Here is a 20837-nt window from a genome sequence, read left to right on the forward strand (position 1 = left end):
TTGGGACAGGGTTAAAAGTCCTGATGCAACCATGCAAAAAAAAAAAAAAAAAAAAAAACCCAACCCAGTGGGACAATTTGGCATTGACCAGTCTGTTATAGCTCTTGCTTGACTGCTGGTTCCCAGGCTGTGGTGCCAGGAACCCTGGGGGTTCACAGGGATCTCTGGACTGCTTCCTGTTTTCAAGGTCAAGATAAGACTTATGTTGAGGACTGCCAACTGCTAGGCCATAGGGATCTGCAATTTCTGTATCAGAATTATACTACCTTACTTCTGATGATACTTTTATCTTTGCAAAATGGGATCCTCAACAGCTATAAGACAACAAGCAAATATCTAATGTGCAAAATATGAAAGCTAGCACGGAATAGAAATAGGAGTAATGTTTTCAGTCAGATCTCAAGCTTTGAGATTTCTATGCAGCATATGCCCAATCGAGAATCACAATCCATACAGGGGCAAAGATCGAGCAGAGATTGCAGCAGTGGTCAGCTAATGACTGGTCCAGCTTGAGACCTATGCTATGAGAGGGAGCCCACCCCTGACATGTTGATGATATTCTGCTATACTTATAGATAGGAGCCTAGCATAGCGTCATCAGAGAGGCTTCACCTAGCAACTGGCAGAAACTGATGCAGAGCCTCCGCAGCCGAACATTAAGTGGATCTTGGGGAATCCTGTGGAGGAGGGGGAGAGAGGATTGAAGGAGGCAGAATAGTCAAGGATGCCACAAGAACAAACACAGAATCAACTAGCTTGGGCCCATGGGGCTCACACAGACAGAGCCGACAACCAGGAAGCCTATAAGGGATTGACCTAGGCCCTCTGCACATATGTAGTAGTTGTGTAGCTTGGTCCATGTGGAGCTCCAAACAGTGGCAGCAGGCACTGCCTCTGACTCTGCTGCTTGCCTTTGGAGCCATTTCCCCCTAGATGAGCTGCCTCAGTAGGAAATAGGCCTAGATCCACTGCAATGTGATATGCCAAGGTGGGTTGATAGCCATAAGAGGTCCTCCCCACCCCCTTTCTGAAGAGAAAGGGAGGAAGAGTGGATGCAGGAAGAGAGGAGGTGGGGGAGGACCAGGAGGAGAGGAGGGAGAGGAAACTACAGTCAGGATGCAAAGTTAATTAATTAATTATTAAAATACACACATTCCAGTAATAACTAGCTGGGGTTAAATACTTATTTGTTTCAGATATTTTGCATTCTAACTGTTGAAACATAAAGTAGAGGCTGCAACCATCCAGCAAATGCACCCATCAAGAGCCTTCCTGCATCCTGCCTAGTATTCATAATACTGAAGGCACTGTGCATGCTACCAGAGGAGAAAGGTGACACCGACCCTTTGGTACACAGTGGTGACCTAGCTGCATGATACAACAGTAGCACAAAAGTTGTAGGAGTGACCAACCACCATGTGATTGAAGGCCCACTCCATGAGATGGGGCTCATGTCCGCCACTGCTCAGATGCACAGAGGATGAGACTAAATAGGTCATAGACCTGGGCAAGACCCAAGTACTGCTGTTCTACGAAAGAGAAGGTAAAACGATTCCCAGTGGCATCCTGCTATACCTACAGATCATGTCTCAGTCAGCCATCATCAGAGACGCTTCCTCCTGCAGAAGAAGGGCCAAGTACAGAGATCCACAGCTGGACAGTGTGCAGAGCATGAGAGAGCTTGCTTGGAACACTCGGGACTAAAGGGGATATCCTCATCTAACCCTCCTCTTGGGTATCAAGGAACTATGCAGAAGAGGAAGACAGACAGTTGGTAAGAGCCAGAGGGGTAGAAGACACCAAAGAAAGAGAGTTTTAGACACAACAGGATTGAGTGCATTTGAACGCACAGAGACTATGCTCCGCCTCATAGGTCCAAGGCAGACGGGGTTCCAGCTCTGAGATGTGGAAGTGGACATAAGCTCCTCTCCCCAACAAGGAATTTTTCTCCCATTAACAACTGCTTGAAAAGGAAAACTTAGGAGCCGGAGAGATGGCTCAGTGGTTAAGAGCACTGATTGCTCTTCCAAAGGTCCTGAGTTCAATTCCCAGCAACCACATGGTGGCTCACAACCATCTGTAATGGGATCTGATGTCTTCTTCTAATGTGTCTGAAGACAGCTACAGTCTACTCATATACATAAAATAAATAATTAATTCTTTTTTTAAAAAAAAGGAAGAAAAGGAAAAATTAGTTTCACCAAAGAAGTCCCACTGGGTATACAAATCACCTTTATAGGCAGAACCCATGCCCCAGCAGGAGATGGCCAACACACAAAGAACTCAGGGGTAATTTTGTATGTATTTTGTCTGGTAATGCTGTTTATTTATTTGCTTGTATATTATGGCTTTCTGATTTTGATTTTTCAGTGGAGTGTGTGTGTCTGTGTGTGTGTCTGTGTGTGTGTGTCTGTGTGCATGCACACTTTCAAAAATGCACATGTTAAAAGAAGAAAAAAAACACAGCACCTTCTATAAAATGTAAACTTTCTTCATATTTTTAAAGAGAAACTTAGCAACTAAAATTTATTCAGTGATATGACCATACTACATATTGTAAAGGATATAAGTTATTAATGCATGATCTCTCTTCTCTCTCAGTGGGCTTACAGCCTGGTTTATACAAACAAAGAAAAATAAATTTAAAAGCGTATGATAAAAGATTAAATGGGAAGGGATGGGCTAGACGTGTCACATTGAAAGAGGAAGGGCCTCACGCTGAGTAGTCACAGAGCAGCCACACTCTTTCTGTCTTATGATTGCTGACAACTTTTGTGATGGTTTGTATATGCTCAGCCCAGGGAGTGGCACTAATAGAAAGTGTGGCCTTGTTGGAGTAGGTGTGTCACTGTGGATGTGGGCTTTAAGATTCCCCATTCTAGCTGCCTGGAAGCCGGTATTCTGCTAGCAGCCTTCAGATGAAGATGTAGAACTCTCAGCTCCCCCTGCACCATACCTGCTTGGGTGCTGCCATGCTCTTGCCTTGATGATACTGGACTGAACCTCCAGTCCCAGTTAGATGTTGTCCTTATAAGAGCTGCCTTGGTTGTGGTGTCTGTTCACAGTTGTAAAAACCCTACTAAGACAATGACCATCACTTATTTCCTGGCTTCTCTTCTGGTATGGAAAACAAGTATTTCCATGTGTCCTCAATTGCCTGACATTTTTCACTCACAGAAAACCTTGATCTTTTTCTCTGTCTTAGCCAGGGTTTCTGTTGCTGTGATAAAAAAAAAAAAAAAAAAAAACAACCTGTGGAAGAAAGGGCCTACAGGGTTCTACGCCTCACGGCAGCTCATCATGAGGAGAAGCTAAGACCGCATCATGGAGGGAGGAGCTGAAGCCAACACCATGGAGGAATGGCAATTACTGGCTTGCTTAGTCTGCTTTCTTTCATACAGCCCAGGACCACCTGCCCAGAGATGTCGCCACCCACAGTGGACCTGCCTCTCCTACATCTATCATTAATCCAGAAAACATGTCCACAGCCTTGCCCATCTGATGGAGATTGAGGTTTCTCTCTTCTTGGATGATTCTATCTTTTGTCAAGTTGACAAAGAACTAACCAGGACACTCTGGAATTCACCATCATTCAAAACATCATCCCAAACTCGAGTTCTTCTAGCTTGAAAACTTGCTTGACTTTGTTTTGACTGTCCAAGGAGGTGCACTCACAGTGCACAATGCCTCTTAGTTTCAATATCACGTCTGCTTTCCTTCCTCTACCCAAACTTTATAAAACCTACACAGTAGATATATACACACATGCAGACACATAGATACATATATGTGATATATATACACATATATGTGTGTATATATATACATATACATATATATATATACATATATATATATATATAATTTATAAGTGCCCAAGATAAATCTTGTACTATATATATATGTGTGTGTGTGTACCATAAATAATTTATGGATATAGTACTATATATAATGCATTGATACTCAAAGGAAACCTATACTGTCTGTCTGTCTGTCTATACACACATATATTACACATTAGCACCATCACCTCCATGGCATCTCCATCATTCTATGTTTTCTCACAGGTGCTTGTTCCACCACTGCACATTGTCAGTATAGGGATAAGCCACCAAGAGGAAATGCACACTCATTTCTTATATTTGTTACCTTTCTACAGCTGGGATTAAAAACGCCACAATCAAAAGAGGAGAAAGGAGTCTATTTTTAGCTTGCAGTTCCAAGGGGATGAAGTCCACCATGGCCAGGAAGACATTGCAGCAGAAACTGGGAGCTGACAGAGAGAGGGCGGGGACAGGAAGTATGGTCAGGCTAGAAACCCTCAAAGCCCATTCCATTGTGAGCTACATCTCCCTGCACTTCTGCACTTGCTAAATGTTCCTTAACCTCCCCCAAACAGTGCCGTCAACTGAGGAGACAAGTGTTAACACACATGTATCACTAACCCCTCACACTTATCTCAGAGAAATAAAATGCATAAGAGAAATGTCTTTCAGTAAAAAGGAAAACTAACTCAACAAAAACATTATCAAAATAATTGTAGCGAGAGACAAGGTGAGGATAGGTGACCTCTGGGACATGTAAATAGGGATGGAGTCTAGGTGTCAAGAGATCACAGACAGGTGTCACTGTGGCCAATAATCATCTCGCTATTCATTCTGTGTTTGGTTTCTTGTCCATTCTTGTATTTGACATGGGCGTGCTCATCTGCAACTCATGGGCACTGAGAGTGGCTATTGGACAAACCAAAGGCAGCTTTTATTTTAATTGTTCTGTTCCCTTCTACTCTGGGCACAATCTTCTTTCCTTAGAGTTTGGACAGGAAAGCTGATGTGTGTGAGGCAAGCCCTTGTTTTTCTGTTCTATGATAGAATCTTGCTATGTAGCCCAATTAGTCCAGACTGGCCTTGACCTGACAATATCCTGCAACTGCCTTCCGAATGCTGAGATTACAGGCCTGTGCTGAGGACTGATATCGTCTGAATGTGTCTTGCCTTTCTTTTCTTGTTCATTCGCCTTTCTCTTTAATATATAAGATCAGTAAAGACTATACTTTTTTACATATCCACTCAGTTTCTTTATACACTTTTAAGAAATTAATACTGAGTTATAAAAAGGGGGAAGAAGGTAAAAGAAGCAGTGGAAGGGTTAAGAAGGAAGCAGAAGACAGGGAAATCCGGCTGGGTTCCATGGTAGTTGCAGTAGTTGGCGTGTCCTGTTAATATGCATCCTTGTAGATCGCCTCCTCCCATGTGCTACGCACAAAAGATTAGATGCATGGGAGAACTTGCTGCCTTCTGGTGCTCACAAGCTGACAAGGAAGGTAAACCTGAAATAAATAATTAACCAAATTAATGTATAACCACACACCATAGTAAGAGCGACAGAGCGAGAAGCGTCCGTAAAATCTTGCTGTTTGAAGAGAAGTTGTGGACAGGCAGCAGCAGGCTCACCTGGGAGCTTGTTAGAAGAACAGAGTCTCAGTCTCCACCCAGGGACTCCTGAGACTGGATCTGCATTTTAACAAGATCCCTTGGGGATGTGTGTGCACCATAGAATTTTGAGAAGCATGGCTCTCTAGTTCTCAGACGTGGAGAGAAAACAACAGGTGGACCTAAGTTCAGCCTGTGGGTCAAGGAATAGTCCCCAGCAAAGATGGCCTGTGATTAGGTCAGAAAGGCAGAGGCTCCACGGAGTCCTTGAAGGCAGGGAAAGAACTTAGACATTTTTCTTAAGAGAAATTCAAAGATATGTGTGTGTGTGTGTGTGTGTGTGTGTGTGTGTGTGTGTGTGTGTGAGAGAGAGAGAGAGAGAGAGAGGTGTATATGTGTGTAGTATATATGTGTATATGTATGTAAGATGTGTGTGTGTGGTGTGTGTGTGTGTGTGTGAGAGAGAGAGGGGTGAGTATATATGTATGTGTGTATAGGTATGTGTAATGTGTGTGTGTGAGAGAGAGAGCGGTGGTATATATGTGTGTAGTGTATGTGTATATATGTATGTATGGTGTGTGTGTGGTATGTGTGTGTGTGAGAGAGAGGGGTGGGTATATATGTATGTGTATATGTATGTTTAGTATGTCTGTGTGTGTGAGAGAGATGTAGGTGTATGTGTGTGTATGTGTGTAGTATAAATGTGTATATGTATGTATGGGGTGTGAGTGTGTGCACGTGTGTGCGTGCGTGCACGCACATGATGTGGACATGGGTGTTCGAATCTGTGTGAGTATAGTATGTGAATGCAGTAGCACATGTGTGGAGGACTGAGGACGACTTTGAGTGTCAGTCTTCTCCCATTGTTGGAGACAGGGTTTCCTGCTGCTCACTGCTGTGTACATGGACCTGAACAGCTAGCTGACCCACCAGCTTCCAAAGATTCTCCTGTCCTTCCTTGCCGTCTGACCTAGGTTTGTAGATATGCATTGCCACAGCTGGTTTTACACAGGCTCTGGGTATCTGAGCTTAGGACTGTTGCCGTAGCAAAATCCCATAAAATGATATGGTTATGTAATAGAAATCCATCTTCTCATAACTGAATACTGGAGCTCTGAGGGGTAGGTCCAAGGAAGATTTGCATCTGGTGAGGACTCTCCTCCTGGCTTGAAGAATGACATCTTTTCCCCCAAGTCAGAAGAAAAGAAAAAGCCCTTTCCTTGATAGTTTCTTATAAAACCCGAAATGTGTTCAGGAAGATCCCTTCCCTGTGACATCATCTGAACCTAACTTTCCAAGTGCCCATCTCAAAATATCATTCTGCAAGGTTAGCTCGTCAGCATCTAAAGTTTGGGTGGGGAATGTGAACACTTCAGTCCCTAATAAAGTTTTAAGTCAAGAAATATGAAGAATAAGATTTAAAAAAATGTTATTGCTCTGTAGGAGTATTCTGAAGGACCTGAAGAGGGTCAAGGACATATTCCCAGCCAGGGCTGAGGGCACAGGCTGGGAATCCTTGCTACCTTGGAGACTGAGGGTGGAGGAGCACAGACTGAAGGCCTGATTGGGCCACAGAGTGAGATGCCCACACCCTGGAAACATAGTAACATCATTTGTCAAATTGTTAAAAAAAAAAGGGCAATAAAAGACTGGACTACATGTAGCTCAGTGGTGGAGAATTCCCACACTATATGCAAGGCTCTATGTGTGAAGGACATCACAGGTTCACGAAGAAAGGGTGTGGGAGGGAGAGAGAGAAGAACAGGAGGAAGAAGAAACGGAGGGCTGGGAGGAAAAGAGGAAACAAGATGAAAGCAGTGTAAAGAAAAGAAATATGCCCTCAGGGCGCAGCTACTATTTCAAGAGTTAAGGATGTCAGTGAACAGAAGGACATTGGCAGGAAGAAACAAAGTAAAATGTTCTAAATATTCAGGTGGTAAACTCAACAGACTTTGACAATGGATTTCAGGTTACTGTTGGAGAGGGAAGTGAAGAAAAGTGTCAGGCTTTTGGCTCTTATAAATCAGTAAGTGTGACATCGTTTCTTGTGATACCAAATAACCAGCATGTTTGTGTGTGACTTCTTGTCCAACACAGAAATTACGCCAATGACAGACATCCTCTAGTGCAGCTCTGTCACACCAGCCTTTGTAGAGATGCTTTGTGCACATTCTCTTAATTAATGTAGGACACAGACCTAGCCTTCTAAAATGGCAAGATCAGCTCAGGCAAGCTAGCTACACAAGGCTGCATTGTTAGAGGCTTAAAATAGTCTGGGACAACGACCAGTACAGAAGCCTTTTGAACATGAGAGAGGCTGATGTGGGTGAGGCCGGCATAGCTGAAGAAATGGCAGGTGATCTGAGGTCTGTACAGTGTGTAAGGAGGGGAAGCGAACATGGGGTAGAGAGCAGGGAGCTTCATTTAGGAAAATGGCAGACTTAAAGTGGACTATAAAGGCAGGGGCCACATTTAGCAGGACCTTGAAAGTCTGTAATTTGGATTTTATGGAGGGACAGGTTTGAGTGTAAAAGGAACATGACTTTACATGACTTCAGAAAAACCTGTCTGGCAACAGGGAAGACCAGAACCGACGTGCCTTGAGGACCAGAGGCTATCAATTAGCTTTTGTACCATACAGGGAATAGGTCAGGGCTCTGGCCGAGCTGGGAGGAGAACACTAAGAGGCTTAATGTCTCTGGGTGAGAAATGGGCTTGACAGAGACTAAAGTCTAAGTAATAAGATTGTAAAAAATGGGGATTTCGTGTCAAAAGCAGGAGGAGCTGGGGAAGAAGGTAAGTTTGAGATCAACACTCAGGTATGTGTGCATAGGTGTATTAACAGTTTAAAAAGATTTCCACTTGTTTAAATGTAGCTAATTTAACTTTCCAGGAAAAACAAAACAAAACAACAGACTTAACCAAAGCCTATCAAAGATAATATTGACTAGAAATGAAAATCAATATTAGAGATTAAAGTGAAGAGGAGTAAAATAAGATATTCTATTGAAGAAAATTAGTCCACAAGTCACAAGAAATGATGTGTTTTAAGAACACAATTCCAAAATCTAAAAATACCAAAACCATTACATTCTGCCCTGTTACTCCATTCCAGATGCATTCGTTAAACAGTTGCAGAGAGAGAGAGAGAGAGAGAGAGAGAGAGAGAGAGAGAGAGAGAGAGAGAGAGAGAGAGAGGCTCAATCTTTCAGATGAATAGGATCTTTGTTCTTGCCTGTAGTTAGTCACGGGACCTTCATACTTAATTTTTAAGATGCAAAATGTTGTGTTTTGTGGAAGGAAAATGTGTGCTTATTGTGTTTTCTAAATGCCATATGTTTTTGTTTTTGTTTTCAAAGCATGCAGAAATGCTGTTGACTGAGAAGAAGAAAAAAATAACCCTTTCCGTTCTTTTTTTTCTTGCTTTATCTTAGGGAACCTCTGGCATCTGTGGGTCAACCTTTGTAGATTGAAAATGGAGGATGTCCCTTAGGTCAGTGCCATGTGTATTCAGCAGTAAACGCCCTCCAGCAGTCATTGCGGCACTAAAGACAGGATGGGCAACGTATGAGCATTTATCAAATGGCATCTAAGAAGGTTAAGACACAGTTAATCCCCCAGTGGGTGCCAGCCAAGAGCCTCAAAGCTTAATGTAGAGATATCAGTTCTGTCCTTCGGCATCCCCTAATTGAAGTCTCTAGTGCTCTGGAAACTTAGATGGAAAATATATGGGTTCCAGTAAGTAGCCACTGAAATGACAGCTCTCTAGAAAAGCTGTGTGCTGGGGCTTCAAGCATGGTCTGGTCTTCAGTGTGCAATCCAACTTGGCTATAGCCTCCCTCCGTCATGGAAATTGCCTGCAAATGTTTCGTAAGGTATCACTTTGCATGAAAAACACTGAATTGTCTCACAAACGAATGTGTACATCTATGTCAGTATGCTTCCTCAAACGCCCTAAGACTTTAGTTTGGGATCCAATTGGATTTCTTGGCCATCTTAGGAGTTTCGTGATTCCCGGAGTGTTTATGATGCAACTCCCAGCTACGGGCTGGGTGTCTCGAAGCGTATTTGTCTGAGCTACCCCTCTCTGTGCTCTGCCAATTATGTGCCACTTTGTCTCGGAGCTATGACTGCTTTCCTCGGAGAGGGAGATCCCTTTTCCATCAGTATGGACGCACTGTTTTCAGAGCCTGCCAGCGCTGTGTTGCTGTGTCAGTCATCCTATGAGGACCAGTTTCAGACGAGGAGGGCTGACGAGCTGGCCGGGGATTGGTGGGCTGAGCCTGGGCGGGGCCTGTGGGAAGGAAGGGCTGCAGCTCACAGCAACAGAGTTTAGACTGTCTTTGCTTCATCATCTGAAGGTAAAATTTTCCAGCCACGGCCGGCGGCTCGCAGAGTACAATAAACAGGGACGGAGAACTATTTGCATGGACCCCCCTTCCTCATGATGCGGTGGAGAAGCCACGGCCACTCGGTCCTGCCAGATGTTCTTGGGGTTACTGTACATGGGGAAGACGAGCAGAGCTAAACAAGGTAGGAGAAACAACCCCCCCTCCCCAATTTTTTTTTAATGTTTAAAGAGTTTGCTGCAGTATGCTGCATTCCATGTGTGTGCTTAGGGAAGCCAGGGAGACCGATTCCACTAATTCGAACGGAATACTCGCAGGAAACCCTGGAGTTTTACGTAACGTTTGGATTTGAGAACAAGAAACGGCAAAGCTGGAATCTACGCCGCCCGTTTAGGGTGAGGCATTAAAAAAAAAAAAAAAAAACCGAGGTTTTTATTTATTTATTTAAAGGACAGATTTGTTTATTATTATTATCTTTAATTATCTGAAAGATCCAGGCCAGGATTATCTTAAGATAATGGAGGTTTTTTACTGCCAGAGTGGGCTACAGAATAAAGTTTACGTGTTTCCTGTTCTTTGAAAACATACTTGAAATTAAGAATTTAAAAAAAAAATCTGCTTAAATAATCATCGGCTGAACGTTTGGGACGAAAATATGTCTGTTTCTTGGAAATTGGGGGCCACCCTGGTGCTACAGGGCAATGGCTTTAATTGAGTTTCAAAAGCACATTTTAAGCAGCACCAGGGCAGAAGAGGAAGCTTCCTGGCTAGTCTTAGACACTGTGGTTCAATGTTTACATTGCTTTTCCTGGCAGCCTCTGTCTTTGTTTCCAGCTTAAAAGTGGAACCATTATATTCAAAAGTAAGGCTGGGTTAATAATGCTTACTGCAATTATCTGATCTGTATGCATTTTTAATGAGAACACACAGCCAGCAGAATAATTTAATGAGAGCAGGCTAGCTTTTAAAGCTGGGCTCTCACTATGCCCAGCCAGATCAACTTTCTTGCCGAGAAGCAGCGGCTGGAAAGGGTGAAGCAGATTTATTTTTAACACACTTGGCCCAGGAGAAGGGAAGGCTTTCTCTGTGTTAAAGAATTCTTTCTGCCCTTTTCCGTTTTAAATTTCTGCCAGGCTGAGGAAACCGTGTTTTTTTTGTTAGGCCTTGGAAGCATGTGTTTACAATAAATGTGTAACATTTTTAGAATAGTTAGCAAGCACTGAAGCGAAGGGGGGAAAAAAAACTTGCCTAACTGCCACCTCCGTGAATGTTCTAATGTTCTTCAAAAAAGCCTTACTGTCTCTTTAAAAGACAAAGATTAAGTCGGAAAATGTCTATTAGGGCATTTTTATATTTAGGCAGCAACAAGGAACAAAAATTAAATGAGACATTTTATCATCTATGTAAGAGGAAGTTTCTTCCTCTCGTTTGCTCCGTTCTGAGGGAGAGCAGTGCTCATTTAAATAAGGGCAATGCCACGTACCACGGTTTTTACTTTCAAGGAGAAGTGCAGGACACTAGCCCAGAACTCCTGACGTCATCCCCCAACTATTTCTGCTGTGTGTTCTTCTATTCAGCTTGTGGAAAGGAATAGTTCTCTATGTCCAGGCCAGGAACATTCGAACTCCCAGTTGGCAGGACTTGAGTTATGTCTTCCCATTTAAACCCACAGCCCATCCATCCCCCCTCACAGGCCAAATAGGGCAACTTTGCCTACCTGCCTGTCTGCCCAGGTTTTCTGCAGGCTTCTGGCTTGGCTAGAGAAAAGCCATGGCCTGCCTCAGGGAGCCGGATTTCACTTTCTTTCTGGTCTAACTCGCTCTGTGTCGTGGCTCAGTAAGCCTTCCTGTGTGGCCTATCCCAGGGGGTCCCGTCCCAGGGGGTCCTATCCCAGGGGGCCCATTCCCAGCCCCCCTGGAAACTTTACCTAAGGCCCAGGTTATGCTACCAAGTTCAAGGTTGATTGGCTGGTGGGTGACAGCTGCTTTCATAGATACAGCACCGTGTCCTAAGGCAGATGGCTCAAAGGAAATAAAATACACTAGTCCCTGCTGTTAACCCTGTGACACAGGTGGCACTCCTCTTGCACACCCTTGATTGTACGGATCTGGAGAAAGGTTAGTGTTTATTGAGGTTCCTTTTAAAGAAAGAATTTGGGCTAGAGCACACTGCAGTTCCCTGGAGTCCCTACTACCAGCTGGCCCTCCTGCACCACTTACTTAGTGTGGCCTTGAGCAAGTGCCTACCTCAGTTTCTCTTCAGGGACCTAATACTTATTACACTTTCTCTCCTAGAATTCTAGGGACCTGTTTTGTACAAACAACAGTAACAAAAGTTGTTTGTCTCCTGGGACAATTCACTGTGTAAAGTACAAAGGGAAGGGGCCTCTGTGTGGAAACATTGTGGGCAATGTCTTGGGCTGTTTAGATATAAGGCTACAAAATACAAAACCTCCAGTCTCTCCGTTTCTTATAAATTTTCTAAAGATGCCTAAGCCACAAATGAAATTTCCAAGGAAGTCAAGGCATGGTTGTTAGCGTTTCCTCCATCCGTCTCACCTAATGTTCTAGAAGCTGCTGGGCAGGCCAACCTCTGCCAGCAGTGGGCTTCCTAGAGTTGTGCTGGCCTAAGTTTCAGTTCTGACTTCGCGTCTTGTAAGAAATCTATGAGTGTGGCGGAAAGGAGAGCTAAAACCCGGCGGAAGGGAGGAAAAGATGCTTGTGAAATATATTGGTCATGCGGCTCTACTGCTGAACAGCCTGCCTTCACTCTGCTCGTTGTTTTAATTTGCTGTTGCCATGGTGAAAACAAATCAATATCACATGGCTCCCAGCCAGTCCCAAGCTCTGGGAGCGCCATAGAGATCCAAGAGCAGGTACTCTGGATTTCAAGCAGGAATGGGGAGCGGGCGACTTGGATCCTGAGCGCTAGTAAATTCCTCCTGCAGAAGGAGTTGGGTCAGTCTGACACACATTTATCTCTTCCTTTCTTCTTGCATTCTCTTATCAGCAATGAAAAAAAAATGTGGGAAGAAAGGCAAGCTGACTCATTTACATTTTCCAAAATAACGAAACAGTAGCAGTGCAGAAGCTAGTCGGGGGCTTGCAGTGGTGAAGATTTTAGTTAATGAAGAGATGGGACTGAGGCGAGAGGGAGTTTTAGAAAACAGTTTGGGTGCCTTCAGCACCTCCACAGAGAGCTACCCCTGAGAGGCCCTTGGGAGGTTAGCAGCTACTGCTGGCCTGTCAGGCAAGCGATCTGGCAACGAGGAAGCAGGTGGGCAGTTTGGAGTGAGGTGTGTCAGAGACAAGGAAGCCAGTCAGGAGCCTGAGTCATAGCAGATCAGCAAGTCAGAAGTCCATCAGGTGAGCGCACGAGGACTCCAAGGTCACGACCCCACAGAGAACAGAACACTTCTTCCTCCTTGAAAAAGCTGCCGAGGCTCAGCCTGAAGGCCTGTGAGGCACGAAGGAAAGAGACTGCAGAAAACAATACTAATAGTAAAGAGCCAGGAGCCCAAGCTTCCTTTCTGGAAAGAACCACTCAACTAGAGAGAGGGATACTTGCCGCTTTGTGGACTTGGTATTTCCCTCCTTGGAGGATGAAGTGGGTTTTATCCGGGCCTTGGTGGATCAGTTTTGCTGCTGGTTTTGTGTGTGTGTGTGTGTGTGTGTGTGTGTGTGTGTGTGTGTGTGTGTTTTGTTGTTTGTTTGTTTTTTTTTTCTTTTTTGTCTGTCTCCATCATTTAGTTACTCCAGTTTTTGTTTTGTTTTGTTTTCCTTCTTGAAAATGTATACAAAGTATCCCTTGCAGCAAGAGTAACTTCTCAGTGAGGAGTCAGCTTTGCTCCAGGCCTGGGCCTCCACTGCAACGCTGAGCCAAAACAGGTCTGTTTAGTAAGGCCTCAGCTTTGTTTGCTGAGCCTGAGTTCCTGATGGTGGGCAGCTTTCAGCTGACCTTCTCTTACGCCCCCTCACTATGACAAAAAAAGTCTTGGACCCACAACGTGCTTTTAGTGTTTTGACAAAGCATTCATTGTTTAAGGTCTCTTGGGTCAGCAATCCAACATCAGTCAACAAGTGTTAGGGGCCCTTTGGGCAGGGTCTTGGGCTTGGCTAGGACTTCAGGCTACCTACTACCTACCTTTTGTGTGTCATTACATACACACCTGTCGTAAAAGCCTAAATTTCAAAGGCTTTAAGACATCCTTATTGGCTGATATTAAGCTAGCATTGTAACCATCAGATATTGATTTTAGTCTAGAGGTGATTCTGGTGTTTAGAGGACGAACGAAACACACTTAAAATAAAAAGATTTTTTTAGATGTTAGATATCTATCCTTTCTTTCTTTACTGTATTTCTTACTGCTGGGCTCCTGTTGTTTAATTAACATAGAGCAAGGTGAGCCGTGGCGTGTCAGAGTGCTTGAAACATGCAGATTAGATTAGTACTCAGAGTCTCAGCTACCATAGCTTCAGCCTGAAGTGGCAAGGCTGTGGCACATCATTTATAAAGCCTTAAATGCCAGCCAGTGAACAAAGAGAAATCTTAGACCTGCTCACACTTGTGAGCTTCAGCCTGCCCCCAACAGCCCATGATGCAATTATGAGGAAACCTGATGCTGCCTCTGGGGGATTACACTTCCCCACATTCTTTCATAAATGCAGGAGGGGCTTGTTTGGTTTTAGTTGATTTCCCCTCTAAACTTTAAGTTGTTTTGATGGTTGTGATTGGGGGATTTTGCTCCTGCTAGAACATTCCTTCTCTGGACAGACACAAACTGTGTGAGGCTAAAGGATGTAGTTAGGGGCAGACCTGAGAGAGGAGGCTGGAAACACAGACTTTTTAAAGCTTTTTTTTATTTTTAATCAGCCTCATGTCTGCAATGACAGAGGAGCTAGGCCACCATTAGGAACATTCATGGTGAGCTGGCTGTGGAAGAACTGTGGGGTGTATGTCACCTTTACGGAAACAGGAGAGAGTGGGAAATACCCTCCTGGAACACTGCAGGGCTCTTCTGAGCTGTCCAAAATGCACAAAAGCTAGGAGATAAGATGAGACCAATGCACAACTTGTCTCCAGAACAATAATGGACAGATGTGGGGCTCCTTGCACTTGACAAGGGCTTTTGCTGGTATCATCTCCATTAACAGCTTAAGTGGGGCGTTACAGGATGGGAGCCTCATTTAAGGCACTCTGGCTAAAACTCCAGAAGATGAGTTATTGATTTTAAAAGTTTGATTTGTTAGAAGACTGGGGGATAGATACCCCAGTTGGCAGAGCGGAAGCCTGATGTCCCTGACGCCTTGTGTCAATCTCTACCTCCTACCACATAAAACCAGGTGTAGTGGAGCACACCTGTAATGCTAGCACTCAAGAACTATAAGCAGGGCGATCAGAAGTTCAGAGCCATGCTTTGTAACAGTGAGTTCTAGACCAGCCTGGGCTGCCATCTGCCGTGTGTGTGTGTGTGTGTGTGTGTGCGTGCATGCGCGCGGCAAGCGCACGCGCATGTATTCTACCCACCCCCTTGGTTAATTGACTTGGATTTTGAAAGCACAAGATAAACTTGGAAATCTCCCAGGTGCCAGATGTGAGGACATAGAGTCATGTCACCACTTAAGTACTTTCTTTGACAGTATTCCATTTAGACCTAGTTGACTTTATGGTAAAGCCCTCAGAGAGGTAGGTTCTCAGCTTGGATTGCTTGGGTAACCTTCAGGATAAAGCCAAAGTTGACCCTATATCCCAACCGAGCCACATGGCTGTTAGGTGTTTCATGAACACCTCATAATGTCCTGCAGGCCAGAGAATAACCAAATGAACAAAGACAGCAACAACAATGGCCTTGTGCTCCCCTGAGAGCATCTCACCGAGCCTCTTAAACTGGTAGAAAGATGGATGTGGGGACTGGAAATGACTCTTTTAGGGGTATTCATTACAGGTAAGCTGCTTTACACATACCTTGTGCAATTGGAACTTTAGAAGGTCCTTAGAGCCCTACCCAATCAACAGCACTCTCAGTTTGCTGGTAGAGGAAAAGAATTCTCTGTAGACTTGGTAACAGCCATATATCAGTGAAAGCCAGCCTGGCTACTACGTAAACTCAGGCCTCCAAGACTCTCAAGTCCTACAGGTAGCCAGCATTGTAGGTTTTGAGCTGAATAAATAAGAAAGATGAAAATAACTTATAGAAAGTACTCAGTTTCAAGGTAGAAACATGAATCGTGTTAGACATTTCAGATGGTGTGTAGTCGCCGTTCTGTTAAACTCTGTGTATAATAGTCACAGTGGCATCTTAAATACATATGCTATTTTAAGTTTTCTGTCTATTGTTTCCCTGGTGGTCAGAATTCCAACTTCCTGTTTAACAAATCAAGTGGCAACAGGGTTTGAGTTAGGTTAACTAACATGCTACTAGTTTTAGCAACCTCAAAGTGGAGAAGTTACTTCCCAAGCCTATAGAATGTTATGCATAGGATACTTACTGAGCTAAATGAATCACACCATGGTCTAACTTGAAGCTTTCGTATAATGTATGCCATCCAGTTGAGCAAAGCTCAACCCTAGCAATTTGGGAAGGACAGTAATGTTTTTAATTAAGAGATTGAATTATCCTAAAAAAAAATCTATAAACTTCTGGCATCCTAAAGCTTCAATTAATCATACTAAAAGCATTGAGGAGGTTTATATGATATAGATGATTTAGTTCTTATGGCTTTAAAGTTCTGAGAATTTGGGGAAGAAAAGCTGTGTTGGGGCCACATGAAAACATTTTGTCTAAATCAGCCTTTCTACTGAGAAAAGTCTACACCCCAGGCCAAGGATAAAATTATTTATTAGTAAGTAGAGAGCACAACGTATATATTATTTAGTGTATCCCTTTGAACTCTCAATTGTCATGTGTATTTGATGATGTATAGATCATATTGGTGTTGCTATACAAGAATTTCATCTGTAAATGAAGAACTATTATGATGGTTATTTCTGGCTTACGAAATATTTTATAATAGGATCCTATGATCAAAAAGCATGGAGAGCCCAGGGGCTCAGGGAAGAGGGACAGTGAGGTTAAGGAACCACAAGAAGAGTTGACTACAGAATATGGAGCCAGTGTTAGGGGACAGTGAGGAATCCGGCTACACAGGGGCAGTTGGAATCAATCAGGTAGGGTAGAGCTGAAGAGCCGTGAGCGATGCCACTGGACAGAAAAAAATTTACAATAATCCAGGCATAATGTAGGGAAGAGGTAGAGGAGAATGGAGGAGAAAGGGACCCGAAGGTCATTGTGGTGGAAAAATAGGAGGTGCTTCAGGAGCTCAAAAGTGCCAGAAATACATTATGGTTTCTCTCACAAGAGATAATGCATCAGTATTATCAGATGGTGCTGTGACTGGAAAGGGACCTAGGAAGAACAAGAGACCAGCCGTGCGAAGAGGTTCAGAGGAGGAGGGGAGACAATGAGCCATGAGATTTCTCAACATCGAACTATAGCCAACAGTGGGGTATACCCGTGGTGTTATCTTATAGATATAGATATCTATACTTGACAAAGAGAGGAGGGGACAGTGAATAGCGTAGTTCCCAGATTGCTGATGTCTAAGCCTGAGACCGCTGTCTTGAAACAATAGTTGATGTCATGCATACTCAACACCACACAGAGAGAGTGAGCGTAAAGAGAAAACAGGCAGTTAGTTGACCAATGGCGAGCTTTGAAAAAAAAAATTAGTCAGTGGCCCAGAAGAAGCTAGGAGGTCGAAAAGAATCAGGAAACTAAACATACATAAAAGAAGAAAATAGATTAAAAAAAAGAAAAGAAAGCAAGCAAAACTATTGAGGACCGTATCCCAGTCTGTGGGAATCTGTAAGAATAGTCTGTTTACTTTTCCTGTAGCTGGGCAAAATACCGAAGGAAAGTACCTAGCGGAAATTATGGCTATTTTGGCTCACAGTTTGAGGGTATGTCCATCATGGTAGCAGGTTGGCTGGCATACATCCACAGTGAGGGACAGAAAAGACAAGCCAGAGTCAGGTGCCTTGCTTTTATTCACCTAGGACCCCTCCATCCTCAGGATGTTGCTGCTCACACTTAGGGTGGGGTCTCCATTCTCATCTCAGTTCATCCAGTCTTAAAACCTCCTCACAACCAGGCCCAGAGGTTTGTTGCCATGGTAATCCTAAATCCCATCCAGTTGACAATCAAAATTAACGATCACAGCCTCCTACACGTATTTCACCCTCCTTAGCACCAGGCTCTGGCAGTGATCCTGCTGGAGGCCAGCGTTTGCTCATAGTCATGTTTGAAGGCACAGAGTGGTGGGCGTATGCGGGAACAGTCATCCCTGCCTCTTTCATACGTACAGGTGACTTAAAAGTACATTTTTTTTCCAGAGGCAGAACGGTTGAAAGCAAAATTATCAAGACGTTTGCATCTGCCTTTTAAGATACCTATTTGCAGGACTGGTTGGGGTAGTAATTCCAGAGTGAGATGTCACCAGACCCTGGGTGTCTTGTTTTTCCTGAGTCTATCAGATTCTCTTGAACCTGGCCATAAGAACTGCTTGGGAGCAATTCTCAAGATGAGAAAGTCCTTGGTGTGGTTGGAGGTAGTTGGTGTGCTCCTGCTGACGTCTCCAAGGACTAAACCAGAACAGCACTGCTCCAACTTGCATGTACCTGCAAGTCACCTGGGGACCTTATAAGGGATGTAGATTCTGAATCAGTAGGTCTGGGGTGGGGCTAACAGTTTGCTTTCCTAACAAGCTCCCAGAGGATAAAGATGATGGTACCACACATCCTGTTCAATAGGGAGGATCTGGAACACTGGGCAGCTTCGCAGAAACGTGAATGCCAGTGGATGATGGGTCTGCAATAGCTCACCCAAAGAGCCTGTACAGCCTCGGAGGCCAGCACCACTGGCCCAGGAGGCTGCTGCGGGATACCAGACTTGCTTAGAGGTCAGATTATGTTAATGTTGTCTCCCAGTCTACAGGGACCCAGCTAGGTGATAGCGGGGTTGGCAGCAGCCCAGCTGTGGACATCTCCTATGCCTAAGATGTCTGTGGTTGCCATGGACACAGACTCACAACTTGCATGAGAAGTTTGGTACCTACACTCAAGTAAGACCTCTGTGTGTATCAGCTTCAGAGGTCTTTTTTTCTTTCCTAAGAAGCACATGTTTTAAAACTCAGCTTTGAATACCCCCCTGCTTTATTTATTTACTTGTTTATTTACTTATTTGCTAGGTGGCAGGTGGATTTAAAGGCCAGAAGTCTAATGTGTCTACCTTAGACCTTAAACACCCAATGAATGAGGTTTGGGGGACTCTGCCAGTTTCACTCATTCCTTAAGATGCCAATAACAGCTTCCTCTCCTCATTCTCTTGAAAGGGCATGAGGAATAAGCAGGATGTGTTATGTGTACCTGGAATGGCAAGAGGATGTGTTATATGCCTTTAGCATGACATGGGGATGTGTTACATGCCTTTGGCATGACACTGGTTTCATAGTACAGCTACATTTAAGTTACAGTCAATAAACAAAGACATCATCAGAGAGGACTGGGAGAAGTCCAGGCCTGAGTACAGATCATTTATCTTCCTCTTCCTCTTCCTCTGGGTGTTTCCTCTTTGTCTGTCACCAGGGAGGCTTTCTTTCTCTAGTTCTCTCCTGGAACCAGGAATGGAGCTAAACTGATTTAAGGGACGTCTTTCCTGCCTGATGCCTGTTAGTCCGCACAAGGATGAGGCAGGGTGGGGTGGACATGCTTTTTAATTGACCAATAACCTCTTAAGAGTGAAACAGAACAAATGTTTATCGAGTTTATCGAGTGCCTACTATTATAGCCAGCCTTCTGTTGAGAGCCGTGTTCATCAATTCCATTAAAATGTTTTATGAAGAAAGTGAAGCACAGGAAAAGTGACCTCCCAAGGTCACAAGATAATCAGGAGCCAAAGGCCAGACACACCTTGGTAGGATTGAGTGTGGTTCCTCTGTCAAGAGTGCCTCCGCGGGGACTGCGAAAGGGGCTTGCTTAGAGAATGCTCCTGCCACAGTATTCCCTGAGCAGTTAAACACAGCCACAGCGGACAGGAACGGCCACTGGGGTGGGGGTGGGGGGTCATCTTCATTGTTTGTTGAAAATTACTTGGTCTTTTTGTTACTTTTCAGGCATGTGTGTGAGTGTGTGTGTGTGTGTGTGTGTGTGTGTGTGTGTGTGTGTGAGAGAGAGAGAGAGGCAGAGACAGAGAGAGGAGAGACAGAGAGGCCGACTCAAGTCTAAGGTTTTTGTTTTCTTTTGTTGTTGTTATTGTTTTTCAAGACAGGGTTTCTCTGTGTAGTCCTGGCTGTCCTGGAACTCACTCTGTAGACCAGGCTGGCCTCTAACTCAGAAATCCGCCTGCCTTTGCCTCCCAAGTGCTGGGATTAAAGGCGTGCGCCACCACCGCCCAGCAAGCCTAAGGAGTTTTGTGATGTTTTGACATTACTACCTGAGAGACTTTCCTAGAAACGCATCTGTTGCGTTGTGGAATTATTGGAGATGGAGCCCAGGGCCTCCGCCACCAAGGACGCGTTCATTGAGCTATATCCTTTGTTCTTTCTCTATTTTAAGTTTTGAGGCAAGGTCTTGCTAAAATAGCCAGTCTGGTCTCTCACTCTGTGGCCCATGGAAGCCTTGAGTTTGGTGTTTCTGCCTCAGCCTTCCTAGTGTTTACCATCAAAGGCCTTTGCTATTGAGCTTGACTAGGAACACTGTCTATTTTCAGCTTCCCGACCTGTGCAGTGCGTTTCCTGCTGGAAGTTCTATCCTCCTCCAAGGGTGTTCACTGCTCCTGTGTAGCTGCTCAGGGATGTGTGCGGTATGCTCTGACTGTTGCTATGCTAAGCCATGGTCTCCTTTCTCCTGTTTCATCTCCCACCTAGCATCCCTACCAAGTGGCCTCTGTAGGTATGGTATTCCTGGAGCTCTCTTCTGTCAGATGCTTGCCTGAGAGAGGATGTAGTCCTGCTTGGGAAACCCATCACTTGAGCCCTGGAGTACCAGCTTCCTGGCAGCC

The 20837-nt window shown here is 44.3% G+C and overlaps 1 protein-coding gene and 1 long non-coding RNA gene across 11 annotated transcripts in view; one reads left to right on the forward strand and one right to left on the reverse strand.

Annotated features, from left to right (window-relative positions):
* Positions 1-5121: 5121 nt before the first annotated feature.
* Positions 5122-20837, reverse strand: part of Gm52122 — a 49183-nt gene continuing 33467 nt past the window's right edge. The window contains exon 3 of the long non-coding RNA XR_003951151.1: positions 5122-5329. This is a non-coding gene — a long non-coding RNA (predicted gene, 52122). The remainder of the gene's footprint in view (positions 5330-20837) is intronic.
* Positions 9712-20837, forward strand: part of Mbnl2 (muscleblind like splicing factor 2) — a 156047-nt gene continuing 144921 nt past the window's right edge. For 6 of the 10 annotated variants that reach the window (NM_001360377.1, NM_175341.4, NM_001360380.1 and 3 more), the window contains exon 1: positions 9729-9965. The gene's annotated coding sequence lies outside the window, so the exon portion shown is untranslated. Of the gene's footprint in view, positions 9966-20546; positions 20640-20837 lie in introns of all 10 variants that reach the window. The other 4 variants (XR_001781082.2, XR_001781084.2, XR_003950814.1 and 1 more) reach the window with 3 other exon arrangements.

Source organism: Mus musculus, chromosome 14 (genome assembly GCF_000001635.26).
Source record: "Mus musculus strain C57BL/6J chromosome 14, GRCm38.p6 C57BL/6J".
NCBI classification, from domain to species: Eukaryota; Metazoa; Chordata; class Mammalia; order Rodentia; family Muridae; genus Mus; species Mus musculus.